Genomic DNA, 23,884 nt, shown 5'->3' with positions numbered 1-23,884 from the left:
TCCAATGCCCTGCATACAAGAAGGCGATGGCGGGCCGGGATTAATGGAGATCATCCAGTTGAATCTCAATCATTGCGACACCGCACAGCAACTGTTGTGGCAGTCGACAACAGAAGCAATGTGTGACGTGGCAATTATTGCTGAACCGTATCGGATCCCTTCTGACAACGGCAACTGGGTGGCGGATTCATCGGGGATTGCAACTATCCAAGTGATGGGCAAATTCCCTATTCAAGAAGTGGTAGACAGCTCAAGCGAAGGTTTCGTTATCTCCAAAATCAACGGGATCTTCGTGTGTAGCTGCTACGCACCCCCAAGATGGACTTTGGAGCAGTATAACCGGATGCTGAACTCACTCACAGAGAAGCTGATCGGCCGAAAACCGGTAATCATCGGAGGCGACTTCAACGCTTGGGCAGTGGAGTGGGGAAGCAGGCTGACTAACCCCAGAGGTTACAGTTTGCTGGAGTCGTTGGCACAGCTGGACGTCAGACTGTGCAACAAAGGTACCGTTAGTACATTTCGCAGAGATGGCAGGGAGTCCATCATCGACGTCACGTTCTGCAGTCCGCTGGTGAGGAACATGAACTGGAGAGTTAGTGAGGACTATACACATAGTGATCATCAGGCGATCCGGTATTGTGTTGGAACACGAATGTCGACGGTACGGCGAGATATTAGGAATAGCGGGCGAAAATGGAAGGCGAAGGACTTCGACAAAGATCTTTTTATCGAAGCACTCCGAGCAGACAGCGGCGCTACAAATCTCGATGCAGACGAGCTGACAGAAACTCTTGCGAGGGCATGCGATGCGACGATGCCAAGGAGACTGGAGCCAAGGAAAAGCCGGTGGCTAAATTACTGGTGGAACGATACTCTTGCTAGCCTTCGTGCTGCGTGTCTCAGAGCCAGAAGACACTTCCAGAGAGCAAGGTCTGAAACAGTCCGAGAGGAGCGTAAGATAATCTTCCGTGAAGCTAGATCGGCCTTCAAACGGGAAATTAAAGTCAGCCAATCCAACTGCTTCAAGGAGTTGTGCCGAGAAGCTGACGCTGATCCTTGGGGCAACGCTTATCGGGTCGTAACAGCGAGGATCAGGGGTCCAGCGACGCCAGCGGAAATGTGTCCGGACAAGCTGAAGATTATCGTTGATGGTCTCTTCCCGCAGCATGATTCTACGATGTGGCCACCTACACCGTACGTAGATGAAGACGGAGTAACCATTGCAGGTATGCAAGTCTCCAACGACGAGCTGTCATCAGTGGCGAAAGGTCTGAAGATGAAGAAAGCTCCGGGTCCGGATGGAATTCCAAACGTGGCTCTACTGGCGTTTCCAGATTTGTTCAGGATGGTGCTGCAGAAATGCCTAGCAGATGGTAACTTTCCGGATAGGTGGAAGATCCAGAAACTAGTGCTGCTGCCGAAACCAGGGAAACCGCCGGGGAATCCAGCATCGTATAGGCCTATATGCCTGCTGGATACACTGGGGAAGCTTCTGGAAAGGATTATCCTTAATCGGCTGACGCAGTTCACTGACGGCGAGACCGGCTTATCGGAAATGCAGTTCGGATTCCGAAAAGGCAGATCGACGGTGGATGCAATCAGGACGGTCATTGAAGTTTCAGAGAGAGCGGCAATCGATGAGAAGAAGAGGCGCGGCAATCGATTCTGCGCTGTAGTAACGATTGACGTCAAAAACGCTTTTAACAGTGCCAGCTGGGAGGCTATTGCCGCAACGCTGCACGGTATGCGGGTTCCTGACTACTTGTGTAGAATCATTGAAAGTTACTTCCAGAACCGGATCCTGGTTTACGAAACGAATTCGGGGCAGAAGTCGATTAGGGTTACGGCAGGTGTTCCGCAAGGTTCCATTCTAGGCCCGACGCTGTGGAACATTATGTATAATGGAGTTTTAAAACTGAAGTTGCCCAAAGAAGTGAAGATTTTCGGATTCGCGGATGATGTCGTTCTAACGATAACCGGAGAGTCGCTGGAAGAGGTAGAAATGCTGGTGGCGGAGACGACCGACGCAGTTGAAAACTGGATGAATGGAGTCAAACTGCAGCTTGCTCACCACAAAACAGAAGTGATGCTGGTTAGCAACTGCCGCGAGATCCAGCGGATCCAGCTTACCATAGGAGGGCACAACATACCGTCCGTGCGGGCTTTGAGGCATCTAGGAGTGATGATCGACGACCGGTTGAATTTCAACACCCATGTGGACTATTCCTGCGAAAAGGCATCTAAAATGGTCAGTGCGTTTGCAAGGATCATGCCGAACGTGGGTGTTCCTAAAAGCAGCAGTAGACGTCTTCTGGCAGCAGTAGCATCCTCGATACTGAGGTACGGAGCTCCAGCCTGGGGAGCTGCGCTCAAGACGAAACGTAACCGCAGAAAGTTGAACAGCGTGTTTCGCCTAATGGCCGTTCGAGTCGTGAGTGCGTACCGAACCATTTCCTCGGAGGCACTTTGCGTTATCGCAGGGATGATTCCAATCTGCATAACCCTAGCAGAGGATATCGAGTGTTACCAACGGAGAGATACCAGAAATGTGAGGAAGACGGTGAGACTGGACTCTATGGTGAAGTGGCAGCAGGAGTGGGACAATGCGGATAATGGAAGGTGGACCCACCGGCTCATCCCCAATGTGTCGACGTGGGTGTATAGGGAGCATGGAGAGGTGAACTTTTACCTCACACAGTTCCTTTCCGGACATGGCTGTTTCCGTCACTATCTGCATCGGTGTGGCCATGCGTCATCGCCATTCTGCCCGGCGTGTATCAACATAGAGGAGACTCCAGAACACGTGGTATTCGATTGCCCAAGGTTTGCGGAAGTACGTAGAGGAATGCCTGCCCTACGGGCGGACAATATCGCAGAGCGAATGTGTCGCGATGAGAATACGTGGAATGCAGTAAGCAGAGTCGTGACGCAAATACTGTCAGAGCTGCAGCGTCGATGGAGAAGGGACCAGCAAATAAGCGTCGGTTTGGAGCGAAATCCAGCACAGTGAGCAGTGTTTGGTCTCGGGTCGTCGGGGCGCCAGCGAACTGGAAGTCTTCTGCCAACTGGAATCGTTGGACCGACCTCGGCACTGGAATGCTGCTGAAGAAAGAAGAAAGAGAAGGAAGCGCTTCGGGTATGTAGGGCACCGCCAGTGCGGACGTCATCCACCACCGGAACTGTCGGACCACCTCTGCAACCTGAAGACGAAGACGGCGCAATGCGCGAAAGCGTCCCCTGCGATAGCCGCCGGTAGTCGGGGCACCATCAGTGCGGAAGTTTCCTTCACCGGAACTGGTGGACCACCCTCGACGCCAGGGGAAGTCAGGAGGATTCGAGTGAGGAAGTTTGCGGTACGACCACCGAGGGATCGATACAACGTAGCAGTGGATCTCAGCAAGCCAGTCGGCGAACTAGCCTAAGCTAGGGGCCGGAATTTTAGAAGAAGTGCATGAGCACAGCGCCACCCACCCCTCCCCGAAGTAGTCGCAGCATCCCGTGGTCCCGGGGGGATCGAGGCAAGGAGGATAAGGGACCCGGTTTATCCGGGAGGCACATTTTTAGCAGGTCGGGAGGAGCCCATCCCTGTTCGCCTTCGAGCATAGTGTGGATGCTCGATGTGTCTGTCGCGCAGATTTTTGATGGCCTTTAACCCTTGTAAAAAAAAAAACACACACACACACACACATAACCTCAATTCGTCGAGCTGAATCGAATTGTATATAACACTATTGGTATTCGGGCCCTCTATAAAAAGTTCATTTTTGGAGCGATCATATAGCCGTTACGTATGCTTTGTATACGAGAAAGATACACGCAGAAAAAACTACGTTAAGAACAAACATATTCTAGGTAAATCCAAACATAAATTCAGTTTGTTCTGGCATCAAAAATAAATATGTTTGGATCAAACATATTGTTGCATTTGAAGCGAACGAAAACTTTTTTTGAATCAAATGTGCGTTTCAAGTTGTTTCAACCAGCTAAATGTTTGAAGCAAACATGGATATTATTGTTTTGGTTCGACCACTCATAATATTTTGATATAAATTCTACCAATTTTCATATTCTGGTAACATTTGACTACCAGATTTCACAATTCCAAACATTTATATTTCATTTACTTACCTTTCTGTACCTAAAAAACATCTTTATCATTAATTTGGAAGCAAGAAAACATCTGCTTCTACTCTTGCTTCTACTCCTCTGCTGCTTCCGATCTGATCCGATCCGAACTCGAGTGTTTGTTTACTTTTGCAAGAGCGAGCGAGGGGCTGCCCACTAATGAATGTATAAAACAAACAGGGATTTAATTTGGTTTTAAAAATAAATATGTTTGATTCAAACATATTACCATTTTGGAAATAAACATGTATATTTTTGAAGCAAATGGATGAAATTTGTATCCGTGTAAAACGTCGTGTATTTGAATGTTATTCTTCTTTTTCTTCTTATTGGCATTACATCCCCCACTGGGACAGAGCCGCCTCGCAGGCACGGCAAATGCTGGGTAAAGCGTACCATTGGTACTTCGCGTACCTGAAGGAATAAAATAGACCCCATCTCGCGGTCCTTAGCCTCTTACCCAGTAACTCCTATCCCTACCTCCCCGCGGTGCTGGCCGGGATACGAGCAACCTTAGGGAAGATCGGGTAACCAACCCCGGTGGGAACTATGGTCGTATGCTGACAGGGAAGGGGGGGTTTGCTCCTCTCCGGAGGTGCAAATCTTATTGAGCGTCTGTTCTCCATGTCAGGATCGGCTCACAGCAGCGTCTGTTCTCCATGTTAGGGGCGGCTGATCATCGTCCGAGTGCCAGCGAGGGACTCTAAGTGAAACTGTGCACCATGGTCCACCGGAAATAAGGAGGAATGGTCCTCCGGAAATTTAGGGGGTTTGGTGTCAGGCCCTGCAAGCCAGCCTTTAAAAATCTTAAGCAACGAACAATCAACAAGAGAGTACGGACCGGAACCATCGGCGAAGACCACTGCGACGAAAAGGGACTAGCGATTGGAAACTCGGTTCGTGGAACTGCAAATCTCTCAACTTCATCGGGAGCACACGCATACTCGCCGATGTGCTCAAGGACCGTGGATTCGGCATCGTAGCGCTGCAGGAGGTTTGTTGGAAGGGATCAATGGTGCGAACGTTTAGAGGTAATCATACCATCTACCAGAGCTGCGGCAACACACACGAGCTGGGAACAGCTTTCATAGTGATGGGCGATATGCAAAGGCGCGTGATCGGGTGGTGGCCGATCAATGAAAGAATGTGCAAGTTGAGGATCAAAGGCCGGTTCTTCAACTTCAGCATAATCAACGTCCATAGCCCACACTCCGGAAGCACTGATGATGATAAGGACGCATTCTACGCGCAGCTGGAACGTGAGTACGACAGCTGCCCAAGCCACGACGTCAAAATCATCATAGGAGATTTGAACGCTCAGGTTGGCCAAGAGGAGGAGTTTAGACCGACTATTGGAAAATTCAGCGCTCACCGGCTGACGAACGAAAACGGCCTACGACTAATTGATTTCGCCGCCTCCAAGAATATGGCCATTCGCAGCACCTACTTCCAACACAGCCTACCGTATCGGTACACCTGGAGATCACCACTGCAGACAGAATCACAAATCGACCATGTTCTGATTGATGGACAGCACTTCTCCGACATTATCGACGTCAGGACATATCGTGGCGCTAACATCGACTCTGACCACTATCTGGTGATGGTTAAACTGCGCCCAAAACTATCCGTCATCAACAATGTTCGGTACCGACGACCGCCGCGGTACGACCTAGAGCGACTGAAGCAACCTGATGTCGCCACTGCATACGCGCAGCATCTCGAGGCAGCGTTGCCGGAAGAGGGTGAGCTCGATGGGGCCCCTCTTGAGGACTGCTGGAATACAGTCAAAGCAGCCATTAACGACGCAGCGGAGAACAACGTCGGGTATATTGGTCGAAGTCGACGGAACGATTGGTTCGACGAAGAGTGCAGACAGATTCTGGAGGAGAAGGACGCAGCGCGGGCGGTCGCGCTGCAGCAAGGTACCCGGCAGAACGTGGAACGTTATAGACGGAAGCGGAGACAGCAGACCCGCCTTTTTCAGGAGAAGAAACGCCGCCTGGAAGAAGCGGAGTGCGAAGAGATGGAACAGCTGTGCCGTTCTCAAGATACACGCAAGTTCTATCAGAAGCTCAACGCATCCCACAAAGGCTTCGTGCCGCGAGCCGAAATGTGCCGGGATAAGGATGGGAGCATCTTGACGGACGAACGTGTGGTGATCGAAAGGTGGAAGCAGCACTACGAGGAACATCTGAATGGCGCTGAGAGTACAGGCAGTGAAAGTCAAGGCAGCGGAAGAGATGACTACGTCAGTTCAGCGGACGATGGAAGCCAACCAGCCCCCCCTTGAGGGAAGTTAAGGATGCCATTCAACAGCTAAAGACCAATAAAGCAGCTGGTAAGGATGGTGTCGGAGCTGAGCTCATCAAGATGGGCCCGGAAAAGCTGGCCACTTGCCTGCACAAACTGATAGTCAGAATCTGGGAAACCGAACAGCTACCGGAGGAGTGGAAGGAAGGGGTTATATGCCCCATCTACAAGAAAGGCGACAAACTGGAGTGTGAGAACTTTCGATCACCATCCTTAATGCCGCCTACAAAGTGATATCCCAGATCATCTTCCGTCGTCTGTCACCATTAGTGAACGAGTTCGTGGGAAGTTATCAAGCCGGCTTCGTTGACGGCCGCTCGACAACGGACCAGATCTTTACTGTACGGCAAATCCTTCAAAAATGCCGTGAATACCAGGTCCCAACGCACCATCTGTTCGTTGATTTGAAGGCGGCATACGACAGTATAAACCGCGTAGAGCTATGGAAAATTATGGACGAGAACAGCTTCCCTGCGAAGGTTACCAGACTGATAAAAGCAACGGTGGATGGTGTGCAAAACTGTGTGAAGATTTCGGGCGAACACTCCAGTTCGTTCGAATCGCGCCGGGGACTAAGACAAGGTGATGGACTTTCGTGCCTGTTGTTCAACATTGCGCTAGAAGGTGTTATGCGGAGAGCCGGGTGTAACAGCCGGGGTACGATTTTCAACAGATCCAGTCAATTTATTTGCTTCGCGGATGACATGGACATTGTCGGCCGAACATTTGCAAAGGTGGCAGAACTGTACACCCGCCTGAAACGTGAAGCAACAAAAGTTGGACTGGTGGTGAATGCGTCAAAGACAAAGTACATGCTTGTGGGCGGAACCGAGCGCGACAGGCAGAGCCGTAGCGTGGACTCCCAGCGCCCTTGGCGAAACCTTTATTAGGCGCCCCTTACTCAGATGTTTAAGAAAACGTGCTATGAGCAGGGAGATTTAATTTTGAATGTTTGCTGTATGACTTCCTAAAACCTCTATAACCTGCACATGTTCCAATAGGTAGAAAGTAAAGGATATTAAAAGACCAGAACATTTCTAGAAATCCGCTGAAGTTTAACGATTTTCTGAAAGATTTAATAAACTAATGCAAGTAAATAAAAGATCCAGAAGTGTGTTCACGACATTCACGACAAAATAAAAAGGATTTAATTAGGAAAATAAAATAGCTCTCAATTTTCGCTTGCTATTCGATTTTGATTGCTATCGAATAAAGTCTCAAGAAGAACCCTTATATGAAGTGGATGACCATTAGCCCTTTCGATGACGAAAAATTAAATTTCGGAGTGGCTTGGTTTGCAAAAACTACTGATCATTCAATGAACTTCAACTTTGGAGTGAATTGGTTGATTGTGAGAATAGCGATTGGTCCAAGTCGTATCAAGAACAAAACAATTCCGGAGTGGGTTGATTGATGGCCAGAATAACCAACGGCCCTATTCAGATCAAGGTATATGAATTTTTGAAGTGGGTCTGACGGTAGTTTGGTAGCACTGTTTGTTTTGGATGAACCAATAAATTTCTACTTTAAAGAAAGTCGGATACTGATCTTCCCCCTCTCCCTAATTTGATTTAGCCGTTACTGAAATCCCTCGATGCATATTCTCATATTCAGCATACCATCATTTCGAATACTCTTTCCCGCTAAAAGCATTACCAGTTTATAAAGATTACACTGGATCAAATGCGATCGCATAGTTGTCGCCATAAAATAAGCGAATTTATCACAAATTCACACAAAGTACTTCCGTACATCAGATAACGGTTTGAATTTTAAGTCGCGAACAAAAATTATATGTATTTGATTTACGCTTCGCCTTTGGCTTATTGAAGTCCTTATCTGGGGCTCCTTTCCCAGAAGCTTGTTTCATGCTCCTTTCCATTTGCATTTCATGTTCCTTCATTTTCCTTCCACTTTCTTTTCCATCAAGTAAATAATGAAAAAGACATTCCCAATTGAAGGAGCATGCCAACGTTCTGATACATTGAAATGTTATAACCCCGGGAGTTCCCAGTAAGGGACAAGCCTAGACCCCAAGCTGCTGGTCTGACCAACGGCAGCTTCCGGGGTGGGTGCAAAATGCCTCCTTTCTCCCAGGTCCCAATGACTTTATTCTTAACACTTTACCTTTTTGGCTTATTCAGCGGTATGGGCGGCAATGAGATACAGTGGCAATGGCTTGGTCAGTTAGCAGTGGCACTATTACAGATGGCGTTAGGTACTGGCGCGACGTGTAGCTTGATGGTCGTTGGTCAGATGGTCGTCGAATGACCCGGCGGCGTCCACGAGGTGTTGCTTCTCGACGATCTTATGGCCGAGGTAAATTCCGGAATTTTCATCCGTTGACGGAAGCCGGAAGCCAACATGACGTTAGTTGGCACGATACGTGAGAAAAGCTGGGACGAACAATAGCTGTCGTTATCAGAACACCGTATGACAAAATGGAGTTCGTGGCGTGGTACCGCCCATCGGTCCGGGCGAGAAAGTACCTTCAGAAATACGAGTCCCGGCACCTCTGGGCACAATGTTAGCAACCTCAGTGATTCTCACTTGGCAGGTCTTGCCAAGCTCGGGGACGATCTTCACTACGCACCGCTCACTGGAAGTCGTCTGCCGACCGGACAGCTTTGGGCAACGGAAGTCGTCTCGCAGAACTAGGGCCAACAGTTGTCAACCCCGGAAACCAATAACCAAACGCACTTAGGCACGCGGTAAACCACCAGCAACAGGACGCTGATTTGCAAGATGGCGTCGCGTGTTAATAACATCTACAGTTGGTGAGAGGCGTCGAAAAGGCGCAATCACCACACACGCACGTAGCTGGATTCCCACTTCCCGAACGTCAAACTATCGGACTGACTATATGGGCTGATTTACCACTTATCATCAAATTCCGAGATTCAGAAGGAATGGAATAAACTTCAAAGATGCGAGTTGGCTGTAGGTTCTCAGTATCTCGTACCTCGACTGATCACTTTATTCCTTTCTTCATCGAAGACTCTGGAGCACATAATTTTGATAACCCTATTCATTTGCCACCCACTTTGCCTGTTCTACAATTACGATTAGACACTAACTTGACAAATTATTTCCCTGCATTCCAACACCATACACAAAGTGATACCATTGGGTAACAACTTGTATCAGTTATTGACGGAACAGGGCCTTCCGGAAATACATCAAATGATTGATTATATTACGAGTCCCCGAGAGAATCGTAATAAAAGGTTAAATTTGTATCACTTTGAACCAGTGAATTTTTGAATAATTTTTAATCATTTCCTATAGCGGAACTCTGGATTTTGGCGCCCCCCTAAGGTCAGGCGCCCTTGGCGGGAGCCAACCCGGCCAACCACACGCTACGGCGCTGGCGACAGGGCCCGCCTGGGAAGCAGTGTTACGATAGACGGGGATACCTTCGAGGTGGTCGAGGAATTCGTCTACCTCGGATCCTTGCTAACGGCTGACAACAACGTTAGTCGTGAAATACGAAGGCGCATCATCTGTGGAAGTCGGGCCTACTGCGGGCTCCAGAAGAAACTGCGGTCGAAAAAGATTCGCCACCGCACCAAATGTGTCATGTACAAGACGCTTATAAGACCGGTTGTCCTCTACGGACATGAAACATGGACAATGCTCGAGGAGGACTTGCAAGCACTCGGAGTATTCGAGAGACGGGTGCTTAGGACCATCTTTGGCGGTGTGCAAGAAGACGGAGTGGCGGCGAAGAATGAACCATGAGCTCGCCCAACTCTACGGCGAATCCAGTATCCAGAAGGTAGCTAAAGCCAGAAGGGTACGATGGGCAGGACATGTTGCAAGAATACCGGACAGCAACCCTGCAAAGATGGTGTTCGCTTCCGATTCGGCAGGTACGAGGCGGCGTGGAGCGCAGCGAGCGAGATGGGCAGACCAGGTGCAAAACGACTTGGCGAGCGTGGGGCGTATCCGAAGATGGAGAGATGCGTTCTCGAACCGTGTATTGTGGCGTCAAATTGTTGATTCAGTGTTATCTGTTTAGATGTTAACTAAATAAATGAAATGAAGTTGTTGAAAAGATGACCCAATCTATCCCCTATTTGGCCAATTGTCACCCCCGATGAGGGTACCTAAATCATTGTTCTCAACACTATGGCTTTTCTATTTTAACCAATTTTGTAATCTCGACTATTTGTCCCTTCGACCTTTTGTCCTTCCCACATTTTGTACTTTCGACCTTTTGTTCCTTCGACCTTTCGTCCATTCGACCTTTTGTCCTGCAATCACACAATGACCTTACGTTGTCCAACGTCTACCTTGCGTCTGTGTCCGGTACACAACCTGGGTGATTTTTGGGTAACTTCTCATCAAATTTGTCAAATCTTGAAAATATTAGATAAGTGAGAAAACAAAAAAAAACTACTATTTTTCGTATGGACGACTATAGCTAACAATTTTTCTCATATTGAAAAAAGAACTTCAAATCTAAATATCATAAAATTGTAAAAAAAAAGTTGACATTTTTATCAGTATAAATCATTTTCTATATTTATGCCTTTGTGCTGAAAAAAAGAGTATTTTATCAATATGCAGAGATGTGAGGGCTCAAATTACCGTCATATTTGCTCTCACGCTCTCTTATATATTCCCTCTTGGGAAAATATGTTGCAAAAGGCAGTTTTTTTGAAAACTAAAACGAAATACAACCAAATGAAGCATCCACCGGATATAATTATGTCTTCGCTATTGGATGATGTAGTTTTGAAACAAAAATACTTCCCTCATCCAGCTGGAGACTGCTTATTCTCCTTATTCAGCCTCGTATGAGCACGTGGCTGTCTTTCTCGTCAATGACTGGATGACGGTAATTTGAGCCTTAATCAAATTTTGCGTGACTACTAAAAAGATCTCTAGGAGTGTCAAAGCACAAATCATCGGTTACAATTAATACGGTTGTCAATTCAAATAATGACCTGCATAATGATCAATCTGCATAATATCAATGCAATAATGTCAATCTGAATAATGATCATTTGTCCAAAGGACTTAACTAAAAATATGCTAGAACAAAACTATTTTGGTTCTCGGTAAAACATGGGAGAATCAAGTCCCCTCATTTTCCCCTATATAATGAAGTCACAACTCCTTGTGAAAAAAAATTGCATCTCGTTGCATGAATAACTGTTGGACTGTTACCGTGTTGAAAACAGTTACTACAAACTCGTTTCGAAAAAAAAATCCTATTTGACTAGGGCAATAAATTTGAAGGGCATATTAGTAACAACATCGGTTCGTTTTATCTCTTCTATTCAATAACAGTTTTAAGCCCTCCAACCTAAACCGGTTTCTCATAATAGATCAGTAGCAATCAACAATATATAAACAGCATAAAAATAACATACTTCGATTTCAGCGTCTTCCGGATTCCACTGCACTACACGTGTTAACACACTAAGTCACATTTAAACTTTATTGCCGTGATCCGTAACGTACTCGCTCTGATCCTCTACTGGCGAAACGCAACGATCAATTCGTCCGGTGCAATGGCTTAAGCCGCTCAGACACGCATCAGATGCCTACGAATCGGGCAGATTCAAAACAAAACAAAGCCATGAACCAGAAGAGACATTTCACACAGCACAGTCAACTTGATTTTTTATTCCACACAAGTCGTCACCGCCGGTACCACACCGTGTCACCGGTACAGTGAACTCTTTCTTACACGATGTTAAAGCTACATTCATAACATCGTAACGGCGACAAAAAGCTCACTATCCATGTGGTTATTTCCCCAACTATACTGCCCCTTTAAGCATAACCATCCCATTTTGATGTAGGTATCTTAACAATATGAGACAGTTAAGCTTTTATGGGCATTTTCCAATCTTTGCCCATTTTCGAACATTCGTGGGTGACAAAACAATGCGGAGTATTCACGCCCGAAGGTTGAAATAATTTATTGACATTTATTTGCAATCGACATATCATTCATAGGGCCTAGGCAGAGGAGAATCAATCCGCCCATGGCATTGAACTGCAGATTGACTAGTTTTCGCCTCCCAACAGCTCTAACAGTTCCACATGATCTCCGCGTAAGCTCAGCGTGGTGCTACCGGTCTCCGTCGATGATTAATATACATGGGTGAGTAAACGGGGTAAACCCAAAGCGCCGTAGAGAGGTATCATACATTGGAGGTATCCGGTTACCACAGTTGGGGGAAAACGGCCCCAAAAAGCTCCTCAGAAACTACGCGCTATCGAAATATATTAAATAAAGATATTTCAAAATCTGTTTGAAATTTAGATCTGTTCAAATGAACATATTTGCAAATCTGTTGCACGAGTCAAAACGAGCGAATCAGTAAGAATAAACAACAAATATCGCAACAAATATGTAAAGGCTCATAAATTTTAATACGATAAATACGTTTTAATTACAACAATAAAGTAGACACGAATGAAAATAAAATGATAGAACTAAGTGCTGAAAGAACCTAGCAGAAGAAAAGAAAATATGCAGAAAGAACAGATTTTGCAAATAGTTTCAAAGCTTTCATGCTTTAAAGGTTTTACGCACTAAAAGTCTCAAATTGGATGCCATTATCTGCTCGGGCGAAACATATTGCCCCCATCTCCCTAATAACACTCACTCTTGTAAATCCATCAGACTGGCTCGAATGGTCTTAACTCTTAGCGGCACATTGTCCAGTGACTTGCCTCCTACGTCATGCATATAAATAGATTTCATAGCAAAAGCAGAATGGGAAAAAATAATATTAGCACTATATTTCAGGCCATTTATGTGCGAAATTTTGGAGATTATCAATGAATTATTGTTTATATGTGTTTTCTATGCTAATTTCGCAAACCTTGACATTTGAATCAAATAAAATGATGTCACAAAGCAGAATTTTTCAATCGTTAATAAGCCTATTCTGACGTCAAACTGTGGCAAACTTTTTAATATGCTAATATGTTTGTGAATCTTCCGATGGGCCAGTCTAATATACGAGGTAGGTACATTGTTTGGGTCTGCAATGAATGAGATGCACTCGCGGCGTACTGATGTAATGAATGTCTCTCGACGCAAATTCGCGAGCAGTGAAAGGTACCAAGAGTTCGCGAATTATGTTTCGTAACACCTTTTTTTTGGCGGGAAGCGGGTCCATTATTGCTTCAGCTCTGTCGATTATCTCGTAAATAAAATATTGAGTCGTATGAGTTTGTAATTATTTCGCAGTTAGTCGTGTGTGTGGCAGCAGATTCTCCATTAAACCTGAACCTTCATTGTAACCTTTTAGGTCTTGAAACCATTCAATGTTAAACCTTTTGGATGATTCACCCAACAAACGATTTAGGCTTCGTCATAATGCAATAATTAGTTGAGTCAAGTAAAACTCAAAACTGACAGTTCACCAAGTTATGTAAATCATTGTACTTTTCAAACAGATATCCATCAAATACATTTTGATGTCAGGATTATTTGATTATATTTGGCGCTGTCAAATGGGTTGTTATTTATTGAACATAATTGCGCACAAGTGAATCAAATCACGTCATGCATAAATGTAAGAAAGCTAAAAGTTGTCCGTTGCTTCTTGTGATTGATACCTTTGGAAATGCGAGGTCCATTGTGATCATAAATCGTTTAGATTCTGGACAAGTTCAGTTTGATTTTTAACGAACACGACAACAAATACAAAATGGCAAAAGACTGGTTTGAAAATATACATCTTAGGTATGTATTTCATGATTCTTCCTTCTGTTGATAGACATTTCGGGTCTCTCAAATCGTGTTTTACATGTTTCGTAGGGACGTTCCAATACTTCAACATATCGATATTTGATTCGATACGATAATCGAATCAAAGTATCGATATCACCGATATATTGGAATGAAAATATCGATATATCGGAAAATCATATGATATTTAAAAAAACGGGAATATTTAGAATATATTTGTTGTAGTTATTCAATTTTTGCCTTTCGCGCATTTTAAGTATACGTAAAGGCTATAGGATCACTCCAAAACCGAACTTTTGATAGAAGGCTCGGAGACCCATAGTGTTATATACCAATCGACTCAGCTCGACAAATTGTCGTGATGTCTGTATGTGTGTATGTATGTATGTGTGTGTGTGTTCAAAAAAAAATGTGAAACACACTTTTTTGTACTTAGCCTTATCCGATTTGCTTGCAACAGGTTGCATTAGTCGCGCAATCCTTCCTTATTTTTCGCTATTGAAAATTGGCCTAATCGGCCACTGCGTTCCAAAGTTATTAAAAAAAACATTGATTTTTCCCCATTTTTCCAAAGGGTCCCCCCTTGGAAAAAAAATCAAAACCAAATTTTTTTTAAGAACTGCTGCAATGCATTCAAATGAATGCAAATAAATGTGAATTGGTGGAAATAACTAAATCTATCTTCCTAAAGTACAATTTTGACTTCTCTTATAAGCTTTTCTTGTTACATTTTTTAATACACGAGAAAGGCACCATCACCGCTATGTGGATTATTCTGAGTTTTTTTTGTTGGGATTTTATTACCACTGCGACCAGTTATTCAATTACTAATCGTATTACTGTATTACTTGCCCATTTACAATAATGATTAGAAATCACTTTTTTTTATCTATTACTTAATACAAAAGATATTTTAGTTACCAGATAAAGATTGTCGCTGTCGTCGCTGTCCGGAACATCTTTTGCTGGCGATTTGACAGTTAGGTACCACACATGTTTCGGACAGCAAAATAAAGGGAACCGAAGCGACAATCTTTATCTGGTAACTAAAATATCTTTTCTTAATCCAATCCGCTTTTAGAGTTTAGCCTAGGGCTAACAGTCTCGATAATAAAGAATAAAAAAATACTTTTAGAGTGTGCCAGTCCAGCAATCATCGGCGGCGGCATTCATCGTAGTTTTAACCAGTAGCTGCGGCGTTTTCGGCATGATACTGACCGTTGGTTGAAAAAATCAACTGATTTTTCCGAAAATTAACTAAGAAAGGAAATTCTCTTATACTTTCACGAGAAATTATTTTTTTATTTCACATGAAATTCTCTTGAATTGGCAGGAAATTGTCTTAGGTTTTCACAGGCATTCTTCAAAATTCACGCAAAAATTTTAACCATGAAAAAATCAAAACTTTCATCAGAAAACCCGGAGAAATATTTTAATAATTTTTTTTCTTAAATTTTAATGTTTCAGATGTAAATTTGCATATGTTTTCCAATTCTTCTAAATTTCCATTTCTACAAATCACTTCCTAATTTCTAAAGCTATTTTATCTATACATAATTGAATTCGCGTAAGGATTCAAGGACCAGCGGCATTATAGATTTTGCACAACGGCCAATGCCAAGTGTTGAGTTGCAAAACGCCCAAAACTATTTGTGATGGCAGCGCACAATTCACACCATTCGCGCGTCCTAGAAAAACATCTTAACCATTAAAAATATGACATTTCAGTATTTTCTTTCACGAAATATAATGCAATTGTTATTTTTATGTTACTTTGTTCCGTTTCAATATATCGATATCGAAAGCAAAAATATCGATATGGCCGATATATTGAAAGCAAAATATCGATACAAAAATATCGGATATCGAAACAAAAATATCGATATTCCGATATATCGGAAGTATCGGAACGTCCCTATGTTTCAGGTCTCATGTTTAGTTCACTGAGCTTATATATTTTTAAAACATAAAATTTTAGAATTTTCTTTTTTATTTTAAAACATCGAAGTCAGCGTCTTGTAGAATTAAGAACAAGAATGTCATGTAAAATTTTACTCACACGATTGTTAAATTATTACGCTCAAAGCGGTAAAAAAAGGCTTACCTAGAACATGATGAGGGCTGGCCATAAACACTGCTGAATATCTATGAAAAAAAAAGCTTCACTCCTTAAACAAGCACTTGGGTCTGCAAAAGCAAATCACATCACGACAGTCAGTTATAAGCATCGATGGAGGAGAACGACCTAAAAAGCACACGTAATAGTAGTCCTGCAAGTATGGTTCGAAAGATGGATTGTGGTGAGTGTCTGACCATGTGAGCCATGTGGATGGATTTACGATTTGTTCAGTAGCAGCAGCTAATCTGCAGCTAATCTACGATCGCATATTAGTACAAATCTCGGGAACTTTTTCAAATCGGCGTATGTAACATTTTGATCAAGCTGAGAAAATGAGCTTGAAAGTTTTCAGATTTCATTTTTATTCCTATTTAGAAACTAATCATTTTTATTGCAATTGAATACACCTCAACGATGCATTATGAAAAGGTTCATCGTCACTGACCTTGAAATCTGCACTGCGTGTGAACATTTCAGTTATTTTGATAAAAATATATGTTACAACGTTCTGCAACAGATAAATCACATACGTCGTTTTGATACGTCAGTATGACCGAGGTCATGCTACTTTCGTCGAAATGTTACGCTGCTCCGTACGCTGCATTGTTGATACGTCGAAATGTTGCGTCAAGTTGAAACGTTTCACGCACATGCGACAAAAAATTGCAACACTTACAACACGACGTAACAACATTTGCTGCAGAAAAACAACGTAAAATGTTTTTCTTAACGAAAATCAGAATATTTAAGCGACATGCTTAATTTTAAAATCAGTGATGAAAAAGTACAAGCAGATGCACGTTTTAAACTATTTAGTTGTTCGAAAAAACTTTTTAAAGTACATTTTCTGCTAAGCGGCGTATGTGCAATATTTTCAACAATGATGTTACACCGTTTTGCAAAATATTGATTTACATTTTTAAAAACACATTTTCATGTAGCTTTGAAGATATACACATTTTTAGATGAATTTGATGCCATATGCTGTTGAAAACGGGTTTGTTTACAATTTGCGACATACGTCGTTTTGAAAAAGTACCCGAGAAATGGAGAAAATGAGGGGCAAACATCAAGTCTGCTTGTCCCATCTTGGAAATGATCGCATATGAGTCTAATCACATGCGACCGCTTGGGACAAACTGGCTTGATATTACTTTACATTTTTCCTGAACAAGCATTCCTATTTAACAGTTGCTTTCGATAATTTTATGATAAATATGACCGTTACAGATTCTAATTCGAAAACGACGAAAACCCATATATGCGATCGTAGGCAGGATAGTTGAGCTAAAATATCGAAAGAAAGCTTGAGCAGTGCATTTTTCACCAGTCTACCACACCAACCGGCAAAACAGAATCCATGCTGGTTTAAATCGGGCGGGCCGGCGAGGCACGCGGCCGCAAAACAAATCCCGGAGTATTGATAATAAGGGTATGCGGTACCTTTTATGAGTTCCGGAGTGGGGTGGGGGGGACTTTAATCAAACCTGCATGAGCTTCTGTTACCCATGTTAGGGGCGGCCCAAAACAGCGTCTGACCCGTAGCGGGTGGCTGAACAAGAAATGCGGTGTCACGTTACACGCAAAAAAAATCTGAAGGGTTATGTACAAGACATGACCGCCCAACGTAAACTACGTAGAACAGTTTGGTGCATTGAGGAATGTAGTCATGTTTTAAGATAATTCATTCGATTACTTATGTCACTGGCTTAGAACAAAATTACCATAACTTAAAATATAAAAAAATGTTGGATACCGTAGTCAGGGATGACGTCCGAGCCCTCACCGAAAGTCTGGAGGTCGGATAACAAAATCGTTCAAGGTCACTTATAATTCAGTTTTATTGTTCTCAGATACATTAAATCTATTCTACAATTATCTTCTATGTAGTTGAAACAATGACCCATTCTCACCCCCATTTGACCCGTTGTCTCACCGACGACAGTACGATAACTTAAAATTTTAACTTTAAAACCCCAAGTGGTAATAATGCTTTTCGCAATTCCAACTGTTGCATTCGAATTAGAGTAAAATTAGTAGGGATTCAGTTTCATTCCAAATTTTCGACCACTATTCTAGTTTATTTGTAGTAATATATAGGTGGAAATAGTGGAGTATGATTATTAAATAATACTATTCTGAAATAAAAATAACTCACTAGCGTTACATGGTTATGATATCACAAACAGCACACGTTGAGCCAATCTTGTTGCAGTAACCATATTGTGAGAGAATTCGGGCATATATAAGTTACTGTGATCGATGTGCAATATGTTTGTTGCTGGGGGTGTATACTGGTGAGTGCGTGTACCACGATTTAGTGATTTTACGACAGATGCAAGACGATACGCATCGGCCCTGGACCTTGCAAAGAATCTCTGCTCTGGCTACGGACAAACAGGTGCCTCTGTCCAATGGTAGTCAGAGCATCGAGTCATCACTGGTGGAAGAATACGAGTATGCGTTCCGAAGCTATAGCCGTATACAATAAGCCCCGCATGATTGTACCCACAGAGTATCTGAAGTGCATTCAAACTTCCTGAATTAAAATTGAATTCTTTTGATTTTGGCGCATATTTAATAATAAAAATATAATTAACAATTCGCAGTTTATCATAAAATGGCTTACCATTTTCCTAAGTTATCTTTGAATCGAACATGTTTGTTCATCTGCATTGCGATTATCGCATTATGACATTGCATTGCCGTTGCTAACAATCGATCATCCTATCTCTCAGATCCTATCCTTGCACAAACATGCGCTTGTATGTATATCGCCGACTGCGGTCACTGCTCTGGCCCTACTTTTTGTGGAAAACTGGTGCGAAGCACCGCTCAAAAAGAAGAGCCCAAAAACCAACTACACTGAACGACGGCCGAATGAGACTCACGTTGCGAACGGGAAAAAGAGGTGCTGCCAAAATGGTCCAATACCCTACTTTAACGTTGATGATCAAATGTTTCAATATAATTGGAAAATTGGTGGAGAGCTTCCGAGTCGATTGATATATAAATCTCAAAAATCCACCGCTATTAACGTTCAAAATCTTACATGATTTCGTGACGGTCTCGGATTTGAAAATTTTCATTTGTCACCCTGTATCCGAGTCTTCCCCTTAGACGTAGTTTACGTCAAAAAATAAAAATACAGTCCCATCCCGATTTTGGCAACACCCGTTTTTGTCTACCCCCGATTTTGGCAACACCCGTTTTTGGCAACATTTTCTTCCCGATTTTGGCAACAACCTCGAAAATATTTTTTTATTACTTTTCAGAGTTAAAACCTTTTTATAATTATGTAATAGGGTAAACAAAACCAAAAGCGAATTTCATTAAGGTTTATATGCGTACTATGGGCTCTGTACGAATAGTGGGCACTTTCACTGAATTAATGAACCACCACTCGTATTACCGCTCATTGCAAACAATATCTATTGAAACTTTTCTGCTCTTTTTATTCACGTTTTCCATGTCCCTATTCACACTACCCTAATCTAACCAGCCCACCGTAGAATGTCGTATTTGTTGGCATATCACTGGTTTTGTCGTCGATAAGCAGACTAACACCGTTGTACATAGTACAACACCTATGAAGCGAAGCCCGCTGTTTACATCATAATGCAACCGATACTGCATGAGTGATCCAGGAACAAATAACCCCCGTAGGTTTAATTGCTAGTGATTGGCGCATTCTATTTTCTAAATGTGCTGTTTAGCCATCAATTGCATGTGTCAATTGCATAACGAGCCTTTTGATTCCAGCATGTTTGGCAACAGTTCAATAGTAATGGTAAGTGTTTGGTAACATGTAACCGTAAGGCTCTTGAGCAGGCATTGACTTAAATCAGATCATGAGAAAAAATCGGGTATTAACCCCTACCTACTTGATGCTCTGCCGCGGGGCAAGTTATGAGATTCCTAAGATCTTTGAATTTGAATGTTCGATGATTCATCGTTTATTGATCTTCAACGCTCACCAATGGAAGCTGATTGAGTGAAGAAAATCACTTGGTAACACAACAATGAGCTTCGTTCCGGTGCGCTGATAGAAGAGGTCATTCAAGCATTCTAAAAATGAAGACCTCCATGAGTCTGGAACTCTAGTACACTGAATGGGAGGCGTTGATACTTCTCTCGACTATCTTATCACCTTGAAAGAAGGGCGAATAAAGGAGAACACATGATGTGGTTTGATTGTTTGGTTTCATTGCACTAGAGCAAGCGAGGTACGAATGCAAAAATCGTTGCTTACCTCACTACTGCTTGGTTTGTTAGACGGTGTTGCTCATTGTTTATCATAGCAACGATCGCACCTACTCATTGTTTGACATGCATCTGAGTGAGGCAGTTCACTTATTGGCTATGGATGTAGCATAGATTGCAAAAGATCAATGCTCACAATGCTCACTCACACTTCCAATGCCTGCTCTCGTGTGTTCTGTTTGTGATGGCAAAGTATCAGAAGTGGAAGTACCTCCTGTGAAGTTTCCATGAGATCGCTGGTGTAATTCTAGCTGCTTCGATAGGCGAGTGATGCGTCACATGTGAGTTTATTATTATTTATTCAGCCTAAAGCCGGAGTAGCCTCTGCGGTACATTACAGTCGTCTCCTTCTACTGCTATACGTTATCAGTCACGCAGTCTACGGAGGGTCCGTAAATCGTCTTCCACCTGATCGATCTACCTTGATCGCTGCACACCTCGCCTTATTGTGTCTGTCGGATCGTTGTAAAGAACCATTTTTACTCCTCGTGCTCGTTGGTCCTCCACAAGCATTGTCCAGATCTCGTACGTACGCTTTCCTGCCACTTTGCGTCTCCGAATTTGTCTGCTGATATCGTAATAGGAGGGCAAGTGAGCCCAAGTACACGAATTCTTCAACCACCTTGTTTTTGTCGAATAGCCGTTGTCTTCTCTTGAGCCTACTTTGTCTTCAACGTGTTAATCACTAGCATGGAGAACTGGAGTGCGATAGTAGGTTGACTGCTATCGAGTGTCAGAGGTGGCATGTCGCAAATGGTCTTCCAGCTTCCACTTGGCCACACTATCACTCGTAGTGCGAGGTGCACATAGTGCGCATGGATCAGTCATTGCCGCCTGAAATACTCCTGGGTTGAGTGCTAGGAGACCGACTAGTACAAAGGGATTTGCTTTTAGTGAGTCGAGTGTAGTTTTTTTTATTGTCTTTATTAATGAGGTTTTCGGCCCTTGACCGGTTCACCTCATTCGAGTGTAGTTAACCCATACTCACACTACATTGGATACGGTTGACAAATGTGCAGAATGGAGATTTCCGTTACCATTGTCTAAAACAATGGAAGGTCTTATGCCTTGCGTTCGTTTTTTTTTCATAATGTCAGCGAAAATTGTGCACAGAACTTTACTCTTAATCACACCGACCACAAGAAAGTTTGCCTCCATAAAAATCCATTATATAAGAATCCGAAATTTGTAGCACATTTAGTCATCTTGTATCCGTCGGATCGCTATTTGATTTATATAGAGAATTATGATAAAAACAAGCATTTTCGGTGGACTAAAATTTATATGAGATGTCAGATTGAAGTCAGCACTTCAATGGACTACTATAGAAACGTTTTTTTATTACTACATTTTTTTGTAAGGACATGGCCGACGCTATTGTTAATTTCAAATATTATTTATTATTAAATTTGTATTATGAAATTGGCTAATTAGTTACATTATGTTTTGATTACCATTCTTGAGTTTGTTTCAATTTTGTTTGAGCTACAATCTCCAAGTTATGAATAATATCGCAAAAATGACAATTATGATGCCATGCATCACTTAAACACACTCCACATACTTTGTAGCACATATTCTATGTTTTTAGCTTCAATAAGGCAAACAAAAAAAAATTGAAATTTTGTATGAAATTTTTTTCCCGTTTTTGGCAACATCCCCATTTTGGCAACATTAAAATCCGGCCGTGTTGCCAAAATCGGGAAGGGACTGTAATTAAACTAATTACACTAAATCTTACACTTTTGATCGGCTGACATTCGCGTTAAACAATGTGTTCCATGAGTGCTGATCACTAACGCAGAGTTTAAACCCTCTCTTGCGCTAAGTAATGCTGAAAACGTAACTTCTAAGAATTTGATTCGTAGAAACTTTTTCAGGTGCGTGGCAATATAAGTTATACTATTAGCTAATTTAGTTAAACCCTGACTACCCCACATTATACTGGCCCGTTTGGAGTCATCCAGTGGCACTTGGTCTTAGCATTCGTTTCCTTTTTAAATTCTATAACAATTGACCACGCTTACCCCCATATTAGTGATATGTAGAACGAATGCTTGACTATTACTAGGGGAGGAGGTTCGGTTGTGGGCACCGTTCGGTTATGGGCACCCCTATGTATCTTTTGACAGATAAGAGATGCTGTCATTCTGACAACCGTCATTTGTTTGCTATAATAGCATGATGTTTTGTGCTCAATATCAAACCGGATGGGCATCTCTACTTTGAACTAGAAACAAATAAATTTTTCGTACAAGAAAAACAACACGAAAGTTTTTTGGCCTTTTTCAAAGTTTCATAAATTAAAGGAAAAGTGAGTTTTAATGCGTATTTACACAGTAAATTTAATCTATTTTGAGGCCCAATGTCGATTGCCATCAAAATTTTAGCGCGAATTTTTTTTCTTCTCGTTCCAAAAAGGCTGCGAAATTCGGTTGTGGGCACCTTTATTGGTTCGGTTATGGGCACCCTCATTTTATTGATAAATCATTCAATATCGTTTTACTTGTCCCTTAACTTATTTTTAATAACGTTTTAAGGCAGTTTTTATAATTAGTTTGACATAATTGTTCGAAATAATGAGTTTATTTAATATTTTTGTTCTTTGGGCATGTCTAGTCATTATACACACACTTTTTGGAACAAAGCGTTGACCGATTTGCTTCCAACAAGTTGCATTCGACATTCAGGGCAGCAGGGACTATGTCCAAGGGCTTGACGATCCCTCCCCAGGCCATCTGCGAGTTGTGGCGCCTGCCTAGGATGTGGTGGGGTTTGACAGTGGGCCCTGTTAAACCTCTATAAAAAGCTGCATGTATCCGCAAGTAGGCTCCGCCAAAGCGACCTGTGCCGCTCAAAGCGCACAAGCCCAAGTCCTGGTGTTAGGTGGGACGCTAAACAGCCCTGACACGACGGCCCTCCGACGAGACAGGAGGTTTGCGCAGGCCCAATAAGCCGCCTTTAAAAACAACTATTACGAACGACATAGAAGATAATACGACTCGATACAATCGGCAACGACCTAGGCGACGAATAAAGGATCACGATTGGAAGCTTGGTACATGGAACTGCAAGTCGCTAGGCTTCGCAGGTTGCGATAGGATAATCTACGATGAATTACATCCCCGCAACTTCGATGTCGTAGCGCTGCAGGAAATCTGCTGGACAGGACAGAAAGTGTGGAAAAGCGGGCATCGAGCGGCTACCTTCTACCAAAGCTGTGGCACCACCAACGAGCTGGGAACCGGCTTCATAGTGCTGGGAAAGACGCGCCAACGCGTGATTGGGTGGCAGCCAATCAACGCAAGGATGTGCAAGCTGAGGATAAAAGGCCGTTT

At 43.0% G+C, this 23,884-nt stretch overlaps 1 protein-coding gene across 1 annotated transcript in view; it reads right to left on the bottom strand.

Moving 5' to 3' along the window:
* LOC134212399 (cytochrome b5-related protein-like) overlaps window positions 1-11,954 on the bottom strand; it is a 198,092-nt gene extending 186,138 nt beyond the window's left edge. The window contains exon 1 of the mRNA XM_062690195.1: window positions 11,823-11,954. The gene's annotated coding sequence lies outside the window, so the exon portion shown is untranslated. The remainder of the gene's footprint in view (window positions 1-11,822) is intronic.
* Window positions 11,955-23,884: the final 11,930 nt, after the last annotated feature.

The sequence above is a fragment of the Armigeres subalbatus genome, chromosome 2 (assembly GCF_024139115.2).
Source record: "Armigeres subalbatus isolate Guangzhou_Male chromosome 2, GZ_Asu_2, whole genome shotgun sequence".
Classification (NCBI taxonomy): Eukaryota; Metazoa; Arthropoda; class Insecta; order Diptera; family Culicidae; genus Armigeres; species Armigeres subalbatus.
The sequence above is the reverse complement of the archived record's forward strand: the minus strand, read 5'-3'. Positions and strand labels throughout refer to the sequence as shown.